The following is a 19,256-nucleotide window of genomic DNA, read 5'->3' as shown; positions in this document are numbered from 1 at the left end:
CTGACTCTGGAGAAGAGACGCATCTTTCGGCCTGTCACAGCGGAACTCCGTAAACGCCACATCTCCTACAGCTGGGGGCACCCCTTTAGACTAGTGTTCAAGATGGGCAACAATCTCCACCAATTGCGTTCCCTCAGGGAGGCCTGCAGCCTCCTGAACATCGAAGAGCCAACTGAGGACGAGAACCCGGTAGGTGGGGGCACCACCAGTGAGGATGCGGCAGGATGATGGCGGCAGCAGCGACGTCGCCACAGGCCGCGGCGTCCCGCCTCTAAAGAGATAGAAGAAGGCCAACGGGCAGCGGTGGAGACCGTCGCACAAGGCCTAGTGAACCAAGAAAATGATTGACCCCCCGGCCTGGGGCGCACGGTTCTGCACGGTTGCGGCTCGGCCGGGGCTGCTTACTCCGGCGGCGGGAGCGAAGGCTTCCAACCCCGCAAATTTTCTCCGCAGTCCCATTAATGGACGGCCCGGACAGGGAAGTGCTCTGTCCGCCAACACCGTCGCCATTGCCTACACTACAAGTGACTACTTTACCACGGGTCCAGTGGACACCCACCTGGACCTGGGACTATGTTGGATCACACTTCTTTATGGTTTGGTTGGCAGGGGTAGGGGGTGGGACGAGGGAAGGGAGTTACACCGGTGCTTGCACCTTTTTCAACGTTTGGACATTGGGACAGAGGGGGATCCGGGAGGGGGGAGTTGCACCAGTTGGGGTTGGGGCTGGGGGGGAGTTGGGGGAAGAGAGGGAGGGTCGGGGGGGCTCTCCTTGTCCAGGGGGTTCTAACGTCACTGACGGAGTCAGTAGACATTCACACGCAATGTCTGTCATGGTCTTTCAGCTCGCGCCCATCGCCCACGGGTGGGACCTAGCATCTACCCTATTACTTCAGACATGACACGTCACCTGACGGTACTCTCACTTAATGTACGGGGCCTTAATAGTCCAAACAAGCGCAAGGCGATACTGTCCTTTTTGGAGCGTTCAAAAGCGGACATATGCCTCCTCCAGGAAACACACCTTGTCCGCAGTGACCACCACAGGCTTAAATCGCGCGCCTTTCCCTGGCAGTTCTTCTCCTCCTCCCAGAAAAAAGTAGCCGGGGTAGCAATTCTAGTGGCCAAATCGTTCGAGGGGAGGGTCCTCCAAAAAGAAGCTGAACTTAAAGGGCGGCTTCTACTTTACAACTTCCAGGTCGCAGGCTGCACTCTGCTTGTGGGTTCGGTCTATGCCCCGAATGAGGGACAGGAAAAGTTCTTGCACACGGCACTAGAAGCCGCCACATCCACCACACACGCACACCTACTGCTCGGTGGGGACCTCAACATTGTATTCCACAACACAGCAGATCGCTCAGGTCAGAGATCCGGGCAAGTAGGGGCACTCACGGCCGCAGGGCACGCACACATAGCAGACCTGGGCCTCATAGATTTATGGAGACACACTCACCCACAAACGACGGCCTACACATATTACTCAGCGGCGCGCAAGTCCTATGCGAGGCTGGACTATTTTTTGTGCTCCTCTCAACTGGCGCCACAGGTCAAGGAGGTGGAGATACTACCGGCCTCGCTGTTGGATCATTCCCCAGTCGTGGCGACATTTCGAGTGGGGAACACACCAGCTCCACAACGGCACTGGAGGCTGCGGGATGGCCTTCTGCAACTGCCCGACACCCAAGAACGGCTCAAAACCGCGATTGACCACTTCTTGGAACACAACGCTAATGACGACACTACAAAGGCCACTCAGTGGGCAGCCCTCAAGACGGTCCTACGCGGTGAACTTATTTCCATTGCCGCCGCCAACAACAGGGAAAGGGCTCTAAAGCGAGCCGAACTTACCCAACGGGTGGCAGAGCTGGAACAAATGCACCAACGCACAGGGGCGGCGCGGGCGTGGCGCCAATTATGTGCCGAGCGGAAAATGTTAGCTGCCCTAGACCAAGATGTGGCGGAATATGCCGCCATGCGCCTCAAACACGCATACTACACCGGGGGCGACCGCTGCGGGAAGCTTCTGGCGAGCAGACTATGGGCACAGACCCAACGGCAACAGGTGCGCTCCCTCCAATCTGCTAGTGGCAGCCAGATCACGGAGGATGCAGCTATAGCGGCAGCTTTCGGCAACTTTTACGCAGCACTTTATGATGCGGACCGCCTGGACCCCGATGCCGGACCGGCCTATCTGCAAGGCGCTGTGCTCCCCACCCTTAATCAGGCCCAAGCGGATTTCGTAGAGCGGCCTATCGGCCTGGAGGAGGTCATCTCGGCGATATCTCGCCTCAAGGTGGGGAAATCCCCGGGACCCGACGGCTATACTGCGGCCTTCTACAAGGCCTTTTGTCATCAGATCGCCCCCCTCCTGCGCGACCTGTTTAACACCTTTGATAAGCCTGGTGCCATACACCCGGAGCTGCTGGAGGCGTCTATCTCTGTGATTCCCAAACCTGGCCGCGACCCGACAAATTGTGGCTCATACAGGCCTATCTCGCTGCTGAACATAGACCTGAAGCTCTACACCGGCATACTCGCAGGTCGCATAGCGCCGTACATGCAGCAGCTGATAGACCCTGACCAGTCAGGCTTTATCCCCCAACGGCAGACCAGTGACAATACTCGGCGGGTGCTACACCTCATTGAGGCCGGGTCGCGCACTAGACCGGGTTGTATGCTCCTCACCATCGATGCTGAGAAAGCATTCGATAGGGTGCATTGGCCCTACCTCGACCAAGTGCTGTGCCACTTCGGGTTTGGGGAGAAACTCCGCCACCGCATCTTCAATTGCTACCGCCGGCCCAACGCCACAGTGCGGGTGAACGGTCATACCTCCCGAGGTTCGACATTGGCAGAGGTACGCGCCAGGGCTTCCCACTCTCGCCGCTCCTATTCGCGCTCTACATGGAGCCGATGGCACAGAGGGTGCGGCACCACACGCTCATCTCTGGCATTCGGTTCGGTGCTGACACGCACAAAATCAGCCTTTACGCTGACGACATACTACTGTCCCTCACCAACCCGATGCAATCCCTGCGTGCTCTCTTTGTGGAGCTTCATGCCTTTGCCCTGGCCTCGGGCTTTAAAATCAACGAAGCGAAATCGGAAGCCCTCAACATCTCACTGCGACCAGACGTGGTGGACGAGATCAAGGCCGAGTTCAAAATGCAGTGGTCGGACGCCTCCGTCTCCTATTTGGGCATCCGCCTGTCCCCGACAGTGCGGGGTACTGCACGGGTCAACTATGAGGCACTCACGAGGAAACTCCGGGAGCAGCTAAGGCGTTGGCAACCGCTTACGTTATCATGGCTAGGCAGAATTGCCGCGGTCAAAATGACGCTGCTGCCGCAGATCTTATATCTGTTCCAGACGCTCCCCTTGAAACCCCCAGCTGGGTGGCTTCAACAGACCCAATCGGAGCTGTCGCGATTCATTTGGAATGGCCGTCGGCCACGGTTTAAGCATACCCTCGCCACTTTGCCCCCTGCTAATGGGGGGGTCGGTGTGCCTGACCTCACCCTGTACTTCCAGGCGGCACAGCTACGCACCTTAGTGGAGTGGTATCAACTGGAGTCAGGCAAGCACTGGCTCTTCCAGGACCAGGCAGTGGCCAGCCGTACCCTTCAGGGCGTGCCTTTCCTGCCGCGCCGGCATAGACCCCCTAACCTTTACGCCTCTGAAATCACGAGCACCGCCCTGGGGGTATGGGACAGAGTGGCCGTGGCCAAGGGATTGACCACCTTTCCCTCGCCTATGACCCCCATTTTCGAAAATCCAGACTTCACGCCTGGTTTGGACACCAAAGCGTTCACGACTTGGCGTGCGACGCCCTGTAAAGCGGCAGGCCACATGTTTGACCTCAAAGGGATCCTCCCGTTCCATCAAGTTAGGACAGACTACGGCATTGCCGAGTCAGAACGCCTACAGTACCTGCAAGTGCGACACTGGGTGCTTCACCCCTCGATCCAACCTGGTGCCCAACGACACCTCACGCCTTATGAAAAATGGCTGCTGACACGCTCCTCGGATAAAAAACTGATCTCGGACCTCTATCAACAGCTGCTCCTCACTCAGGTCCACACATACAACGCGGGGCAAGCCAGGTGGGAGAGAGATCTGGGGCGACAACTCACAAGGAAAGAATGGGAAGGGGTGTACCACAGGGCCAGACATTCAGCACACCACACCGGGCTCACCGAGACACTAACCAAAGTCGCCACGTACTGGTATCACACCCCTGAGAGACTGCACCAATGGGATGCCCTAGTTAGCGATAGGTGTTGGAGGGGGTGCGGGGAACTAGGAACGCTGGAACACTTGCTATGGAGCTGCGAGGCGCTTCGCGCCTATTGGACCCCGGTCCTGGATCTCATAGACTCACACCTAGACACACAGCTTCCTCGCTTCCCAGCCTACATCATACTAGGCCTCCCGAACGCTCTCATGTATCCTCTGAAATCCTGGAGGGGGCGGCTGATCGCACTAGCTCTGGGGGCAGCGGTCCAGAATATTGTGGCCCATTGGAGGGCCGTCCAGGCTCCGCAACAACTGGGGTGGCTGCACCGGCTCTGGGCGATCCTGGGGATGGAGAAACTGTCACTGGCAGCGGCGGGGAGGGGGACGGACTTTGCGGAGCTCTGGCGGCCCTTTCTCACCCTACTAACAGGGGAATTCCGTGAGGTGAGCTGTCCCCGCTACCTGCGTCTGCTGCGCCTCGCAGAAACACCTCTCCCGGAACCCAAGACGCGCACCCACAAGCGCACAGCCCCGACACGCGCGGCGTTAACTGACCAATAGAAGACAACAGTGGCCTACTACTTATCCCCAATAATGGACCAGGCAGTGGCCGGCCGTACCCTTCAGGGCGTGCCTTTCCTGCCGCGCCGGCATAGACCCCCTAACCTTTACGCCTCTGAAATCACGAGCACCGCCCTGGGGGTATGGGACAGAGTGGCCGTGGCCAAGGGATTGACCACCTTTCCCTCGCCTATGACCCCCATTTTCGAAAATCCAGACTTCACGCCTGGTTTGGACACCAAAGCGTTCACGACTTGGCGTGCGACGCCCTGTAAAGCGGCAGGCCACATGTTTGACCTCAAAGGGATCCTCCCGTTCCATCAAGTTAGGACAGACTACGGCATTGCCGAGTCAGAACGCCTACAGTACCTGCAAGTGCGACACTGGGTGCTTCACCCCTCGATCCAACCTGGTGCCCAACGACACCTCACGCCTTATGAAAAATGGCTGCTGACACGCACCTCGGATAAAAAACTGATCTCGGACCTCTATCAACAGCTGCTCCTCACTCAGGTCCACACATACAACGCGGGGCAAGCCAGGTGGGAGAGAGATCTGGGGCGACAACTCACAAGGAAAGAATGGGAAGGGGTGTACCACAGGGCCAGACATTCAGCACACCACACCGGGCTCACCGAGACACTAACCAAAGTCGCCACGTACTGGTATCACACCCCTGAGAGACTGCACCAATGGGATGCCCGAGTTAGCGATAGGTGTTGGAGGGGGTGCGGGGAACTAGGAACGCTGGAACACTTGCTATGGAGCTGCGAGGCGCTTCGCGCCTATTGGACCCCGGTCCTGGATCTCATAGACTCACACCTAGACACACAGCTTCCTCGCTTCCCAGCCTACATCATACTAGGCCTCCCGAACGCTCTCATGTATCCTCTGAAATCCTGGAGGGGGCGGCTGATCGCACTAGCTCTGGGGGCAGCGGTCCAGAATATTGTGGCCCATTGGAGGGCCGTCCAGGCTCCGCAACAACTGGGGTGGCTGCACCGGCTCTGGGCGATCCTGGGGATGGAGAAACTGTCACTGGCAGCGGCGGGGAGGGGGACGGACTTTGCGGAGCTCTGGCGGCCCTTTCTCACCCTACTAACAGGGGAATTCCGTGAGGTGAGCTGTCCCGCTACCTGCGTCTGCTGCGCCTCGCAGAAACACCTCTCCCGGAACCCAAGACGCGCACCCACAAGCGCACAGCCCCGACACGCGCGGCGTTAACTGACCAATAGAAGACAACAGTGGCCTACTACTTATCCCCAATAATGGACAAGGAGAGGGGAGGGAAAGGGTGGGAAGGGTAGGGGGGGGTTATTTAAAGTTCTACGTTTTTGCACTATTACTACACAGCCTGCACCTCTTTTGACGCGGCCGGCCCGGTTGGGTTGTAGGCGGCTTGCTGTGTTAACGAACAGTGTGCCCTGCTAGAAATGCGATGGGCAACAGTGGGGCTCTAGACTTTGGCTTCCCCAGATCGGCCCCGGCCCAAATGATGTTTTGAGGTGCATAATGCATATCTGTGCTCAATAAAAGATTTAATACATAAATTGCTGGGAGTTTAAGATTCAATAACAGATTTTAAAATTATTATTCAAACATAAATAATAAACAATACTAATAAAAGTTTATTATAATTACAAACACTAGGTATTTTAATACATTATTAACTAACGATAATATTAACATAAAAAATAAATGAATATTAGCGCAATACCACAAAAATACATTATGAAAAATAATTTACAATAAACTAACTTTTAAAAGTGAAACAAAAAGAAGTACAATATATATTTTTTTAAATCATATAAAAAGATTAGACTTTGAGTGGTCAAAATCACTACTCTTGCACCAACCAACAATGGGGACAGTTTTGGAATTTAGAGGAGTCAAATTTGCTATTTCCACTCCAATGTAGGAAAAGTATGGAAAAAGTTGGACTTTGGAGTACTCAGGTTTACTATTTCCCCTTCTACTTAAGCAACAGTGGGGAAAAAGGTGGACCCCTGAGGAGTCAGATTTACAGTTCCCTCTCCAGCCTGAGCACCAGTGGAGATAATGTTGACCTTTGGAAGGATCAGATTTTCTATTGCCACCCTAATGTATCAAACAGTAGGGAAAGTGTTGGACTTTGGTGGAGGGGTTAGATTCACTATTCCCACTCCACCTCAGCAACAGTATTGCAAGTGTTGGACTTGGAGGGGTCAGATGTACTATTTCCATTCCATTGTGAGCAACAGTATGGAAAGTGCTGGACTGCAAGGAGGTCAAATTTACTATTCCTACCCCAAAATAAGCAACAGTATGGAAAGTTAAACATACTATTCCCACTTACGTTACGGGGTTCGGACATTGCATGGTGCATGGTGGCTAAGAGGAGGCGTAGGGAGACCCTGACTCAGGCCGAAGTGGACATTAGGGAATTGGAGCGACATAGTGGACAGGATGGAGAGGACCGACAGGTAGGGCAATTGCTGCTGGCACAGCAGTCCTATGCCTCATTGTTAATGGATGAGGCGCGGCAGATGTGGCTGGCTACCCGCAGCAGAGTGTATCAATGGGGGGATAAATCAGGGACAATGCTTCATAGCCTATGTCATGGACAGTTTCATGCTCAGACTCCCCCGAGGATTCTGGATGATTCCGGCTCCTTGATGACAGACCCCAAGTTGATAGCGGAGGGCTTTACGGCGTACTATGCGGACTTATACTCCCCACATGAAAGCATAGACGCAGACCTGGTAGCCAAATTCATAGACGACTTGCCGCCACGAGCGATCACAGATGAAACCCGCGAGCGCCTAGACAGGCCCCTGACAGAGGATGAGTTGGGAGTTGCTCTTGGGGAACTGAACACGGGGAAGGCTCCGGGCCCTAATGGCTTCCCCAGCGAATTCTTTAAGAAATTCCACCTGCAGCTGGGAGCCCACTACAGAGCAGTAGTAGAGGAGGCTAGGGAGCAGGGTAGCCTGCCACAAGACTGGAGACACGCTGAGGTGGTGGTGTTCCACAAACCAGGTCGACCCCCGGACCAGTACGCACCGTACCGTCCGATTTCTTTATTAAATGTGGAGGCCAAGGTTTTGGCCAAAGCACTGGCCAATAGATTGCTACCATATATTTCCGAACTTATCCACCCAGATCAGGCCGGATTCATGCCCCGGCGGGCGACTCGGCGCAATATCAGGAGAGCCCACGTCGCGGTTGCGGCAATTCGGACCTCTGGGGCGCAGGTGGCGCTATTCCTGGCCGATATGGACAGGGCATTCGATTCCCTCAGTTGGACGTATCTGTTCTCGCTCTTGCCACGCCTGAACCTAGGGCCGGTCTTTGTGTCTTATGTGAGATTGCTGTATACCGAGCTGACGGCCTCTGTTAGAGTGTCGGGGGCGGTGTCGTCGAGATTTGCCATTCAGAGGGGCACCAGACAGGGTTGCCCCCTCTCTCCATACTTATTTGCTTTGGCCATGGAGCCCCTGGCAGTCTGGGTCCGTATCGATGCGCAGCTACGAGGATTTGAGTGGTCGCGGGACATATCAGACCGTATCGCATTGTACGCGGATGACGTCCTGTTCTTTTTAACAGATCCTAATAGATCGGGGCCTTGCCTTCTACGTATACTGCAGATCTTCAGTGAAACCTCGGGCCTTTACATGAATCCCCGCAAATCTACGCTCTGGGTGCTAGGGAGTGGTCCGTTGCTGGGAGACTGGGCGTCGGAACTGCAGAAGGCAATAGGGGGCTTTAAATACTTGGGGGTATTTCTGACTGAGATGCCGGCAGTCGCGTGGGAGCGCAATGTAGCACCGGTCTGGGAACGGACCCAAGCTGATATTAAGGTGTGGTCCTGTATGCCGCTGACCATCTATGGTAGATCGGCAATTTTTAAAATGGTATCCAATCCAGCCCTCTTGGTTCAAGCAGGTAGACTCCGCCCATGGGCAGTTCCTCTGGGTGGGCGACTCGATTAGGGTGGCGTTGCGCACATGTTTTCGCTCAACATATTGCGGGGGGCTGGCGACCTCTGATGTTCTTTCCTACTATCAGGCGTCACATCTATTAGTGTTAAATGAATGGTGGTATGGGGAAAGAGGTGAACCGGCTTATGCATTAGAGAGGCTGCAGATGGAACCTCGTACGCTCCACACATGGCTCTATGAGACGAGGGGGCGCAGGACTCTGCCGCCAGTGACACAGGTGGTCTTTGAAGTTTGGAGACGTGCGCTGCGGCGGATGGGGTGGTGGCGGACCCTGAATGAAGAAACCCCCCCTGTGGGGCAATGGCCGCTTACCAGGCCTGGAGGCCCTCTCGGGATGTACAGGCTGGGACGCCATCGGTATTTCCCGTTTGGGGGATGTTATGTCGGGAACGACGCTTAAGTCATTCCAAGAGTTAAGCACAGAGTTCCACATGCCCCGCACGCAGCTCTTCCGGTATCTACAGTTGCGCCATGCCCTGGCCTCGGAACTGGAGGGCTTGACGTCCCTTCCTGAGTTTAGCCCGCTGGAGACCCGAGTCTTTATGGGAAATATAGACACAAAGAAAATCGCACGTATCTACCAGTCCCTGATCATACACTGTTCCTCAGACTTGCAGGCACTTAAGGACACCTGGGAGGCTGAGGTGGGGCCACTGGAGGAGGAGGACTGGAACGAGGCGTTGGGGAGTCCTAGAGGAGCGGCCATATCGGTCCGTCTTAGATTGATGCAATTCAAATACCTTCACAGGGTGTACAATACAAGACAGAGGCTTTGGAGGGCGGGCCTAATTGGTTCCCCAGACTGCACTAGGTGTGGACATGCGGAGGGCACCTTCTTCCATACAGTATGGAGTTGTGAACATTTAAGCAGATTCTGGAATGGCGTCTGGAATAGTATGGATGAGGCGCTGGGTTGGGTGCTCCCACGCACGCCGCGGTTGGGGTTGTTGCATGTGTTGGAAGGGGTGGGAGGCAATATATATAAGCGACACCTACTTTTACTAGGCCTCACTATGGCCAAGAGAGACATTGTGAGGGCCTGGAAGAGCCCGCAGGCCCCATCGCTCATAGCCTGGAAGAGGGGCCTAGATTTCTGTATGGGGATGGAGAAACCCATATTTCTGGCCCGGGGCTGCCCCAGCAAACACTTCAAGATTTGGAAGAGATGGGCCGATTACAGGGGTATTTGGTTGGAGCAACCAGTGGAACCAGACCCTGATCTGGAGGTTTGAGTCCGCTCTAGTGTGGGCTGTGTGCGTGTGAATGACCGGACATGTCGAGAACCGTGCAGGGGGGGAGGGATCCGGGTGGGATGGTGTTTGGGATAGTTGGGGGGGGGACAGGGGAAGGGAAGGGGGTGGATGAGTTATAAATATTGATTCAATTGCATTGCCTATAAAAGTAATGATGGATTGCATTGTTGTATATGTACGCTGGTGTCCTGCAGATACCTCTGGGGCACAGGGGTCTGCGGCTTTCTATGTGATCTATTAATTAAAAAAAAACATACTATTCCCACTTCAAGGTTTGAAACAATAGAGAAAGTGTTGGACTCCAACAGGAGCAACAGTAGGGAAAGTTTTGGACTTTGAGCGGTCAGACTTACTACTCCCACTATAGTGTATGCAATAATGGACAAAGTGTTTGATTTTGAAGAGATAAATCTACTATTCCTACTCCAAAACACAAAACAGTATTGAAAAAGTTTGATTTTGGAGCGGGTCAGATTTACTATTCCCACAACATAAGCATCAGTAGCGAAAGTGTTGGATTACAACCTGAGACTTTGGAAGGATCAGATTTACTAATCCCACTCTAACCTAAGCAACAGTAGGGAAAATTCTGGATTTTGGAGTGATCAGAACTACTATTCCGATTCTAGCGTAAGCAATAATAGCGAAAGGTCTAATTTACTTTTCCCTATCAAATATTAATACAAAATTAATTACATGTAGATCAAATAAGTAAAGATAAAATATATGTCAATAAAGATATGAAAAGTATTTTAAACATTATATAATTTATGTAGATTATTAAAACTATTTAAAAAAATCAATAAAACTGAATACACAAAAATAACATAAAAATATCATAAATAAAATTATACTAAATTATGATTAATAAAAAATATAAATAAAGATTTAAAATACTTCCCTCCTTTTATGATGACGTTCCATCGACCACAAAAACAAATTAAATTAATATTTAAAATATTAATAAGAATATTAATGCTATACAATTAATTATTGTACAAAAACCTAAACATATTATAATTAATGTTTATCCAATTTATTAAAAGCAATAAAATAATAAATACAATCAGTTATCTGATGAACAAATAAAAATTGCCATGTTTTCATGATTATCATTAAAAAAACAAACGATATTAACATAATTATCTAATTACCAAATTAAAACATAAATCTTTTATCAAACTTATAAATAAATAGAATAAAAATATTTATTACAAATGTTTCATCTTAGTCCCCTATAAATCCATCAACCGCCAAAACAATTCTTTAAAAAAAAAAACTCAATTAAATAATTTCAAAAAACAATATCATGCTCAGCTATATTTAAAAAACAATATAAATGACATAAAATAAAACAATATTTTTACCTTCTGTATTCTGTTCCAAAATATATTTGACAAAATTTTTGTGGCTTACAATATTTTTGAAACAATATTTTGGCTGTACACCAACGAAACTGTTGAATATGCAAAATTTCTTTGAGTCCCTTAAACATCTTAGAGCTGATTATCTGAGACAAAAGAAAATAATGGAAGGATTCTTTTTGATGCATGCAGTTCTGAACATTTATTGAAATCAACTCACACAGTTTTACTCAATTGTTTGCTCCAATTATGTAATGCTATTATTATTATTTGAGACTCTTAATGTAACCTAATGTAGATATGTTTGTATAGTTTGAGCTGAGTGGTCGCTCCCAGTGTCTCTTGCAGGCATCTGGTTATTGCGCTGCATTGCTAGAAGTTTGAACTTAAAAGCGCCTTGATTTGCTTTCATATCACCTGCTGTAGTAATCACTTATTAGCGCTGCCTGTTTGAACTGCTTTGTGACTGCATTCCGCCTGCTATATTAACTGTTACGTAGCGCTGACTTGCCTGCACTGTTTAAATTGTGTAATTGATTAGGAAACTTCATCTGCTGTGTAGAATTTTGCCGCTTTGTTTCATTAGCGCTTAACTGGTCATTTCCACAGCGCTTTCAGTCCTATTAGCGCGCTAGACTGTAGCGCTACGCTGTGCCCCCCCCTCCGCCTCCATTTTGTTTGTTGTTGTCCTCGTGTGCCCGCCCCGCCTCCCAGCTGTGACGCCCTCCCACAGAATAGTAAGAGCGCTCCACTCCCCACATTCGACGTGACTCGCTCCTCGCCTACAAGCTGAGTGGTCGCTCCCAGTGTCTCTTGCAGGCATCTGGTTATCGCGCTGCATTGCTAGAAGTTTGAACTTAAAAGCGCCTTGATTTGCTTTCATATCGCCTGCTGTAGTAATCACTTATTAGCGCTGCCTGTTTGAACTGCTTTGTGACTGCATTCCGCCTGCTATATTAACTGTTACGTAGCGCTGACTTGCCTGCACTGTTTAAATTGTGTAATTGATTAGGAAACTTCATCTGCTGTGTAGAATTTTGCCGCTTTGTTTCATTAGCACTTAACTGGTCATTTCCACAGCGCTTTCAGTCCTATTAGCGCGCTAGACTGTAGCGCTACGCTGTGCCCCCCCCTCCGCCTCCATTTTGTTTGTTGTTGTCCTCGTGTGCCCGCCCCGCCTCCCAGCTGTGACGCCCTCCCACAGAATAGTAAGAGCGCTCCACTCCCCACATTCGACGTGACTCGCTCCTCGCCTACAAGCTGAGTGGTCGCTCCCAGTGTCTCTTGCAGGCATCTGGTTATCGCGCTGCATTGCTAGAAGTTTGAACTTAAAAGCGCCTTGATTTGCTTTCATATCGCCTGCTGTAGTAATCACTTATTAGCGCTGCCTGTTTGAACTGCTTTGTGACTGCATTCCGCCTGCTATATTAACTGTTACGTAGCGCTGACTTGCCTGCACTGTTTAAATTGTGTAATTGATTAGGAAACTTCATCTGCTGTGTAGAATTTTGCCGCTTTGTTTCATTAGCGCTTAACTGGTCATTTCCACAGCGCTTTCAGTCCTATTAGCGCGCTAGACTGTAGCGCTACGCTGTGCCCCCCCCTCCGCCTCCATTTTGTTTGTTGTTGTCCTCGTGTGCCCGCCCCGCCTCCCAGCTGTGACGCCCTCGCCCCTCCCCCTCCACCATCCATATATGACAGGAGTTCCCGCGCGCAGCGTTCACGCGCAGCGTTCGCGCCCAACCCGCGCCGAAGGTGCGCCAAAGGTAAGCCCGTCTACGCCCGTCCGCGCCTGGACCGCGCCCAGCGCCAGACCCCCTGCCCCTCGCGCTACCCAGCCCCCCCCGCGTCACCTACGATGCCGCCACCCTCCTAGCCCTCAACCCCGGTCGCGCCCCCAACTGCGTCCAAGCAGCTCCTGGACGCACCCATGGACCATTCTCCTGCCTCTCCTGCAAATTTAGCGGCACCGACATCTACACCGCTACGACCACTCCACAGACTCCCGACCCCAACCACCTAGAATGCATCCTTCTCAACACCCGCTCGGTCCACAGGCACGCCATTGACCTCTGGAACCTACTAGACACCATCTCTCCTGACGTCGCCTTCCTAACGGAAACATGGATGAACACTTCCTCCGCCCCCGACATCGCCATCGCTATCCCTGATGACTATAAGATCACACGCAAGGACCGCACCGACCATACAGGAGGCGGAATCGCTATCGTCCATAAGAAATCAATCCGCATCTCAACCAGCTCTGACGCCAACCTCGCTAACTCCGAACACCTTCACTTCCAGATCCACATCGACCCCAAAACCACACTCAGAGGCACCCTCCTCTACAGACCACCAGGACCCCGCGCAAAATTCAGTGAAGACATCACGGACTTCATCACCCCACACGCACTCCCCTCCAAAGACTACATCCTTCTGGGAGACCTCAACTTCCACCTTGAAAAGATCAACGACCGCAACACAGCCACCCTCCTGGACAACCTCGCCAACCTTGGACTTAAACAACTGGTCACTTCCCCCACCCACATAGCAGGTCACACACTCGACCCCATCTTCACCTCCAGCAACCATGTCTCCTTCAGCCACACTACGGATCTCCTCTGGACTGACCACAGCTGCGTTCACTTCACCTACAACAAGCCGAAACTCATCAACCACCTCCAACCAACTCTACAAAGAAACTGGAACAAAATCACCAGGGAGCAGATCTCCACATCACTCCTCCAAACCTCCCCAGCCCTCTCTTCTAACGCCAACGAAGCCGCCTCCAACCTCACCCTTTGGTTATCCAACACCGCCGACACCTTAGCACCACTGAAAAAACGTCAACACAAACTTGGCATCAAGAAGGCCTCATGGTTCAACGATGACCTCAAGAAGTCCAAGAAATTGTGCCGCTCCCTTGAAAAGGCCTGGAAAAAAGACCCATCCACCAGCAACAAGGACGCCTTCAAAAGCGCCACCCGCACTCACCACCAACTGATCCGAAAAGCCAAGAAAACAGCATTCAAAGATCGACTTGACAACAACGCCCACAACAGCAAGGAACTGTTCAACATCGTCAAGGAATTTTCCAACCCCTCGGCCAATTCCAACGACATCACCCCCTCTCAAACCCTCTGCGATTCCCTAGCCTCTTTTTTCCACAACAAGATTGCTGACATCCACAACAGCTTTGACAACCAACCCGGAAGCCAACCCACCCTACCATCAGCTGACCATCTTCCCCCCGTTAACACCCTCAACGCCTGGAACCCAATCTCCACTGAGGACACCATCCGCCTGATGAATTCCATCCACTCTGGATCCCCCACAGACCCATGCCCTCACCACATCTTCAACAAAGCAGACTCCGTCATAGCTCCACACCTCCGAGACGTCATCAACTGCTCCTTCAACTCCGCTACCTTCCCAGAAGACTGGAAACACGCTGAACTCACCGCCCTTCTGAAAAAACCCACAGCAGACCCCACCGAACTCAAAAACTACCGCCCCATCTCGCTTCTTCCATTCCCGGCCAAAGTCATCGAGAAAGCTGTCAACAACCAGCTCGCCGCCTTCCTCGAAGCCAACAAATCACTCGACCCCTCACAATCTGGCTTCCGAGCCAAACACAGCACTGAGACCGCCCTCATCGCAGCAACAGACGACATTCGAACTCTACTGGACAATGGAGACACAGTCGCCCTCATCCTCCTCGACCTCTCTGCAGCCTTCGACACAGTCTGCCACAGCACCCTTTTACAACGCCTCAGCAACATCGGAATACAAGGAAAAGCACTCGAATGGATCACCTCGTTCCTCACCGGAAGAACCCAGAGAGTCCGCCTCCCACCATTCAAGTCCAAGGCCTCTGAAATCATCTGCGGCGTACCGCAAGGATCCTCACTCAGTCCCACCCTCTTCAACGTATACATGAGCCCCCTCGCGGCCATCGCCCGCCAACACAACCTCAACATCATCTCCTACGCGGATGACACTCAACTGATCCTATCTCTCACCAAGGACCCCAGCACCGCCAAAACTAACCTACACGAAGGAATGAAAGAAGTCGCCGAATGGATGAAACAAAGCCGTCTGAAACTGAACTCAGACAAAACAGAGGTCCTCATCTTAGGTAAATCCCCCTCTGCATGGGACGACTCCTGGTGGCCGGAAGCCCTCGGAAATGCACCCATCCCGACAGACCACGCACGGAACCTTGGCGTCATCCTGGATTCCTCACTCTCAATGAACAGACAAGTCAGCGCCGTATCCTCTTCCTGCTTTAACATCCTTCGCATGCTCAGAAAAACATTTCGCTGGATCCCCTCCGAAACAAGGAAAACAGTCACCCACGCTCTAGTCACGAGCCGACTGGACTACGGAAACACCCTCTACGCAGGTACCACCGCTAAACTCCAGAAGAAACTACAACGAATCCAAAACGCCTCAGCCAGGCTCATATTAGACATCCCACGCAACGAACACATCTCTGGTCACCTTAAAGACCTCCACTGGCTACCCGTCAATAAGAGGATTACTTTCCGACTGCTTACCCACGCACACAAATCACTCTACGACATCGGACCAGACTGTCTCAACTCTCGACTATCCTTCTACACTCCCTCCCGCCAACTTCGCTCTTCCAGCCAAGCCTTCGCCACTGTACCTCGCATCAACAAGACCACCATGGGAGGCAGATCCTTCTCATACCTAGCTGCCAAAACATGGAACTCACTCCCCGCTTACCTTCGCCTCACCCAGAATCACCTAGCGTTCAGAAAGCAGCTTAAAACATGGATATTTGACAAATAATCCTCCTCCCCTTCCCAAGCGCCTTGAAACCCTCCGGGTATGTAGTGCGCTATATAAATGTTATGACTTGACTTGACTTGACTAAACTATAAATAAACAAACAATACTTCATTCTCAACCACCATACACCATGTACAACAAGCATTAAACCCCTCATCAATCTATAGAAGAAGCTTTATATCTACATTATATAATCACAGTTTGTAATTTCCATGCGAATCATGCTTGCGATCACAGTTCAGCAGTTCCACCTCAGACTCATTGTGGCCTTCAGCAGATTAATATCAAGATACTCTAATGCCCAAGGATGGAAGACCAGGTGGTTCTAGTCAGATGCAAAGACACTGAAGCCAGAAAACAGAATCCTTGAAAAACAAAATTAGAAAATATACAACCCAAATAAAAAAGTCAGTATCCATTGTTAGTTCAGACTATACCAAGCAACTTTCTAGAAAGTGAAGAAACCCTGTTACATCTGCGACAGCTCTAAAGAAAAATGCCCAAGAAATGATTTGCACAAAATTGTTCATTGCAGAGTCCAGAAAGCATCTCCTCAAGCATTATCCACTCAAAGCAACTCTACAACGCACTGCGAGACAACTTCTTCTTAAACCCAAAAGCTTGGAGAAGGACTTTCTGACCAAATCTCTTGATGAACTATCACCTCTGCAGTACGTCAAGACTCTTCAGTCTAGCCAGCAACCCAGACTGCTCTCCTTTAACCCACACGTTAACAGCTATATCAGTGAATTCATCAGGGCCAGTAGCATCTGCTGACCCATTCCCCTCGATTCCTCAGCTGTTCATCTGGCCAGAGTCAATAACAATCACTCCATGACTTCTGGCATGTTTCCCAGTGAATGCACAGCCTTCCACAACAAACATCAAACTCATTCTAAAGAAACATGGATTTGGCCTAACAGACCCATCCAGTTTCTAGCTCTAGAAGATTCTTTTTGGCAAAGCTTTTGACTGATCTCCTTTGCCCAGAACTCTGCCTTTTCCATACAAATCAACATTCTCTCTGGTCATCTAACAGGCTAAAGCATGGACTCTACCTTGCTCCCCACCTAAGAATATGTCAAAGCAAATGTCAAGTGGAGCAGCGTAATTTAGACTACTCTTACACGTCACAGATATGAAATTATGTATGTGGACCTCACATCATATTCACTGTGTTTTTAAATCTCATTAATATGAGTGAAGCATTTAAATGCATTACTGAAATGAATTCACTGTACATACTAGAGATGTATATATGTCTGTGCACTAATGTGTAGTTTAAAAATGAATCATGTACTATTCGTTAAGTTTTACAATTACACTTCAAATAATAATTCATCTGTAAGCATGTGTTCTTTTGCTCACTTTTAGCAGTTCATTTGAAGTTACATGTCTGCTTGTGTAATCATGAATTCGAAATGCACATTAAATGCTCATTTAAGTTAGCCTGACTACATGCCTTAGTTGAAATGTATTTTGCTTTGCCTGAATGTATTCCCTTTTTTCCTCACAGCTTTAGTATCATGATTTACGTTAGCTAGTGAAAGACTTGGCAGCGAATGTGGAGGAACAATAGTCGAAAGAAGCTTTCTGTTCGCCATGTACTAGAATGGCAAGATGTTCAAGGCTGACAACGGCAGCCTTATTCTGATGCGCTGGAAATTTTGAGCTGTTGCAGATACACTCGAATAGTGCTCTGATTGGTGGTTGGTGGTGTGAACAGAGATAACATATTTGAATCTCCTCTTTCTTTTATATTAGTGCGCTTGCAGTTTCGAGTTAGGGTAATTGGAGTTACGCGTTAGGAGAGCTTTGCTAGACTTATAGAGGTGCAAACCCTTCTGCTTGCCCTATTTTTGCAAGTGTGAAGCTTTATGCTAAACACGTATTTCCTTCTCTTTAGGACTTCTACTGAAGTCTGATCATGCTGCCACCTACCTCTTCTGTTGCTCCAGAAACCATTGCTAGATGACCCTATATGTGACCCATGTTGGAGTAGAGAAGGGCAGTTTCTTTATGGAACACCTTCGCACATTTATTTGCTATTATTTGCTTGTTGGTATCACAGTTCGGTATCTCATATAATTGTGTAGCAATCAACTGAAATATTTTACATTGCCTATTGAACTAATGTACTTATTTAATCTGTATATGGATTGCTTATTGATTGGATTAATTGGTACTCCAAATAAAACCCTTTAATCATAGTAACTGATTCCTGGTCATCATTGTGGAGCCACAGAGACATAAAAAGTTAAATAGTATTGCTGATGTTTTCTCCCTTTCAATGCTTCATGTCAGCTACAAAGCCTCATCTAATCTATTGAGTAAAATCTTTGACGACTTGACTGAGGGACTGTATTTGTAAGGCCTAGGATGCTCCAGCAAACACAAACAGATTTGATGCCATCCTACTATTGGACCTCTCTTCAACCTTTAGCACAGTTCACCGCCCCACTATACTACAGAGAGTGAGGCTGATATTCAAGGTACTATCCTGGATTAGATATTTTCCTTTCTCCCCAACAGATCCCATATTATTTTACTTTATCCCTCCTTTAAGGCATCTATAAACTCTGGTGCTAGTACAAGATTTAACCAATGCTCCTCTCCTTATCAAATCACTTATCAGCTGTCTCCTAGACAGTTCAATCTTAGCTACTATACCTCTGTTATCATCTACATCATCCTAAAGCTGAAGGTTCCTTATATTTGGAATCCCATGCCATGGTCCAATGGCAGCACCAAGCAGTGGAACAATGGACCCTATGCAACCACTTCAAACTTAGCCCATCAAAAGATAAGAATATAACCTGTAAGCTGGGCAAAGTATTGCCCCAACACACTCTAACCTCAGGAACTTTGACTTCCACCACTCCACACGATGAAAGTGAGGAACCTAGGAGTGATCACGGACTCTGACCTCTCCCTTGTACAGCAGGCAAATCAAGTGATTAAGGTCATCTTAAATACTGTGTAAATTCTATCCTGCACCGTTTCACATTTAGGGTTCTACACATGCCTCCATCTCATTGGTCATG

Source organism: Lissotriton vulgaris, chromosome 6, assembly GCF_964263255.1.
Source record: "Lissotriton vulgaris chromosome 6, aLisVul1.2, whole genome shotgun sequence".
Lineage (NCBI taxonomy): Eukaryota > Metazoa > Chordata > Amphibia > Caudata > Salamandridae > Lissotriton > Lissotriton vulgaris.
The sequence above is the reverse complement of the archived record's forward strand: the minus strand, read 5'-3'. Positions refer to the sequence as shown.